General features: G+C 45.2%; 1 non-coding gene across 1 annotated transcript; it reads right to left on the bottom strand.

Moving 5' to 3' along the window:
* Positions 1-4,373: 4,373 nt before the first annotated feature.
* On the bottom strand, positions 4,374-4,453 carry TRNAL-UAG (transfer RNA leucine (anticodon UAG)). The gene has a single exon. It is a non-coding gene; the product is annotated as a tRNA-Leu (tRNA).
* Positions 4,454-4,883: the final 430 nt, after the last annotated feature.

Raw genomic sequence — 4,883 nt, 5'->3', positions numbered from 1 at the left:
GTTGTTTTGTACAGCAGGAGTCTGTTCATTCGTGTGAGCCCATTCTCGGCTTTCATAAGCGGGAACAATTTGGAAAGTCGGCGGCTTGTCGTGGCCGCAGTAATATTGATGTGATGTCGATAGGTTAATCCCCTGTCCAATGTGACCCCTAGGTACTTTGTAGTGTCTGACCACTTGATGATTTCACCAAAGGAGTCCAGGGGGTCAGGATCAGTTCTAATTCTCTTGGAGAAGAGGGTGGCCGAACTTTTATTGACATTAATTTTGATTCTCCACTTCTCGAACCAAGGTTCGAGAGTGGAGAGAGCATCCTGAATGTTGGTCTTGACTCTAGACTCTAGAGGGCTGCCATGAGACAGAGGAGATAGCGTAGTGAATCGCACGCGTTTTATCTTGCTTCCCGATAAATGAGGAGCATGTCAACGTATTCCTGTGTGGAAAACATTCGAATGACAGCAGAGATTACATTCGGGCCCTCAGCAGCGGAGTATGCGCAGGGCACAAGATGAATAACAGCGTCATTCTATTGTTTGAATATGGAAAACGTGGACCTGCGTTTACATATTCAAACACCATATGTTTGAGTCATCCGTCCATAGACTGGTTTGGTGCAGCCCTCCTTGCCAGCCTATCCTGTACTAACCGATTCATTTCTACGTAACTACTGCATCCTACATCTGCTCTAATCTGGTTGTCATATACATACCTTGGCTTGGTCTACCCCTACCATTCTTACCACCTGCACTTCCTTCAGAAGCCAACTGAACAATTTCTGGGTGAAACATCATACCGATACAAAAATATTTAAACGATGCAGGGTTCAAACAGCCGATGGCACATTCGGTCGATTGCTAGGCTAACGCCTAACCACATCCGCTACGCTACACTGCTGGGAACATGCTGGCAGTACAACGAGAGCAGAGTACATACGCCATCCACTGCACTATTACCTAGTTTTATGCATTGATTCCCCTCTTGGTTACACCGGGTCACGAGGCAGGACACATTAACATAGTTACCTGGTCAAAGAACGTCGCTACATGATTTCAAGGCGTCATATTTTGCGAGCGGACGATATAACCTGTCGGTAGGGTTCAGAATCGTGTGCAAAACGTGCTCACTGGCCGTTAGTACCATACAGTACGGCTGCAGGGGAATACCCACCTTATAACCATGTGGCACGTTAGTTGGGTTGCATAAAACTACATTGGAAGGGACGGCTGAATCACACGGTATATTGGACCTCTGTGTTTTCTTATATAATATGAGTAACAAACTGGAATAACAGATAATAAAATTTGCGGATGATGTTATACTGCATGGAGTAACAAATAAATAACAGAATCGTGAGTGCCTGCAAGGAGATCTAGACAAAGTTGTGAGATGGACAGCAGGCAATGGTATGATAGTAAACGGGGTGAAAATTCAGGTTGTATGCTTCACCAAGAAGAAAGTCGTCTCAGTCTCAATTCCTATGTTGATGGGTGAGAGTAACTTATGAAGATCGCCACTGTAAGTACCTAGGTGTCAATATAAGGATATCACGCAAACGGGACTGTAACTAAAGGTTACAGATCTCTTCACATAATTATGAGAGTATTTAGAGGCTGTAGTAAGGATATAAATGAGAGGGCATGTAAGTTAGTGGTATAATGGCGTATGGCCTCCGGAGAGGCCTGGTGCAGGTCTTTTTCTAGTAGACGGCCTATTAGGCGACCTGCATGTCTGTGAAGATGAGGGCCCTACCTAGGATGATTTCTAATGCTGAATACGCCACACACACCCAGCCCCCGGGCCAGTAGAATTAACCAATTGAGGTTAAAATCCCCGACCCGTCCGGGAATCGAATCCATGACCCTCTGAACCGAAGGCGAGTACGCTGACCATTCAGCCAACGAGTCGGACAAGTTGGTGGTAAGGCCCAATTAGAGAATGGTTCTAGTATACGGGAACCCTCACCAGGATTACTTGATTCGAGAACTGGGAAAGATCGAAAGAAAGCAGCACAATTCGTTTTGGGTGATTTCCGACAAACGAGTAGTGTTACGAAAATGTTGCAAACTTTGAGCTGGGAAGTCTTGGGAGTAAGGAGATGAGCTGCTCGACTAAGCGAAATGTTCCGCGCTGTTACTGGAGAGATGGCTTGGATTGATATTAGTAGACGAATAGACCAAGCTTGAATGGAGTTTTGAAAAGTAGGAAAGATCATAATGTAAAGATAAATTTGGAGTTCAAGAGGACAAATAGCGGCAAATATTCGTTTATGGGAAGAGAAATTAGGGATTGGAATAATTTACAAAGGGAGGTGTTCGATGAATGCCTAACTTCTTGGATATAAAATAAGAAAAGTCTGGGTAAAAAACAATTCAGAATCTGTCACGTGGACGACAGCCCTAAATGCAGATCAGTGATGATTGATTGATTGATTGATTGATTGATTGATTGATTGATTGATTGATTGATTGATTGATTGATTGATTGATTGATTGATTGATTGATTGATTGATTGATTGATTGATTGATTGATTGATTGATTGATTGATTGATTGATTGATTGATTGATTGATAACACATGATCACCTGTCCTTACTTCAATCTTGTTTAAACACAATCAAGATATTGAATACTAAATTGGCAAAAGTTGCGATAATTGCAAGCATTTAGGGAATAAATGTTCATTTAGAGCACACATCGCATAAAATCAGTCTTCTTCCTCTTCTTAATTGTTTATCCTCCAGGGTCGGCTTTTCCCTCGGACTCGGCGAGGGATCCCACCTCTACCGCCTCAAGGGCAGTGTCCTGGAGCTTCAGACTCCGGGTCGGTGCATACAACTGGGGAGAATGACCAGTACCTCGCCCAGGCTGCCTCACCTGCTATGCTGAACAGGGGCCTTGTCCGGGGATGGGACGATTGAAAGGGATAGACAAGGAAGAGGGAAGGAAGCGGCGGTGGCCTTGAATTAGGTACCATCCCGGCATTTGCCTGGAGGAGAAGTGGGAAACCACTGAAAACCACTTCCCGGATGGCTGAGGTGGGAATCGAACCCGCCTCTACTCAGTTGACCTACCAAGGCTGAGTGGACCCCGTTCCAGCCTTCGTACCACTTTTCAAATTTCGTGGCAGAGCTGGGAATCGAACCCGGGCCTCCGGGGGTGGCAGCTAATCACACTAACCACTACACCACAGAGGCGGACTATAAAATCAGTCGTGGATCTAAATAAAAGTGTTTTCTTTTCAAAAAACACAAATGGAACTTATAGAAATCGACTTGTCGCCTACTGAAAAAGAAAGGGACTGGGAAGGTTAACGGCCGTGGGACCTTTGATTAAGGAGCCATCCCAGCATCTGCCTGGAGGAAGAGAGGGAAACCCACGGAAAAACCTCTCTCAGGATGGTCGACCCGGGAATCGAACCCAGAATCTCCCGAATGCTGGGTACAAGTCGCAATTAAGCGACTGCAGCTACCGAGCTCGGTGCTGGACGATCAATGCGCTGGCCATATAGACAGCACAAGCTAGCGCTTCTCACTTACAAGTGAACTCTCCTTAGACCATCAGATGATTCGACAAAGGACATTAAATTAATACTGTATTGGTACGTATTGTCCATTAAGTGACGGTATATGATCTCAATACATATTCACTATACTTCGTGTGTGGTATATTAGGTTCCAAATACATTGTATTATTGTTCGCCTCAGTGGCGTAGTTGATTAACTGCCATCACCGGAGGCCCGGGTTCCATTCCCGGCTTTGCCGCGAAATTTGAAATTGGTACGAGGGCTGGAACGGGGTCCACTCAGCCTCGGGAGGTCAACTGAGTAGAGGTGGGTTCGAATCCCACCTCAGCCATCCTGGAAGTGGTTTTCTGTGGTTTCCCACTTTTCCTCCAGGCAAATACCGGGATAGTACCTGATTTGAGGCCACGGCCACTTCCTTTCCTCTTCCTTGTCTATCCCTTTCAATCTTCCCATCCCCCACCAAAGCCCCTATTCAGCATAGCACAGATGAGGCTACCTGGGCGAAGTACTTGTCAAGTTCCCCAGTTGTATCCCCCAATCCAATGTGTCAGGCTCCAGGGCACTGCCCTTGAGACTGTAGAGGTGGGATCCCTCGCTGAGTCTCAGGGAAAAACCAACCCTGGAGGATAAACAGATTAAGAAAGAAAGAAAATGCAAATGGTTTTCGCGTATACCTTGCAGGTATCATTCTCTGATCACGATACAATATTCGCTTTCACCCTGTATGTAGTGAAGATTCGAGTCATTTCTTCTGTTTCATAGGACGAACATTTAAAAAAAGATTTAGAGTTGTGACCGCCACACACAACCGTGGGCTTGATACGTAATATCTGAATGGGGAAAAAAAGTTTCTGGCAGCGGTGGGATTCGAACCCACGCCCTTTCGGACTGGTGCCTAAAACCAGCGCCTTAGACCGCTCGGCCACGCTACCTGTCGCGCGGTATTAGTCCAAGAATATTGTTCTCATACCCACACCAACAGGCTACGTTGGTAATTTACGTGTTATTTGTCAACAGATAGGTTCAGATAGACGCGACTATAGGTACAATTTCTCACATAAGAACTGAGAGCACACTTGTATGAAAGAATCAGCATCAAACATTGTATACTTTGTCCTGAGCTATTGGCTAACCCTTCGTTAGGAAAATACCGTATTTATTGTACTGCTCTTTGATACACATTGTTCCAATACACCCCTTTGCCAATAAACTTATCTAGTTATATACAATGCTAAGCCAAGAAATCTCAGGTTCGAATATTTTAAAAAAATGAAGAAGATCGTTGTTAGAACAGTCCTAAAATCTTTTTAAACATGTTGGGTGCATTCCACCCCCCGGAGGCACGGGTTCGATTCCCGGCTC

This window comes from Anabrus simplex, chromosome 1, assembly GCF_040414725.1.
Source record: "Anabrus simplex isolate iqAnaSimp1 chromosome 1, ASM4041472v1, whole genome shotgun sequence".
Taxonomy (NCBI): domain Eukaryota; kingdom Metazoa; phylum Arthropoda; class Insecta; order Orthoptera; family Tettigoniidae; genus Anabrus; species Anabrus simplex.
The sequence above is the reverse complement of the archived record's forward strand: the minus strand, read 5'-3'. Positions and strand labels throughout refer to the sequence as shown.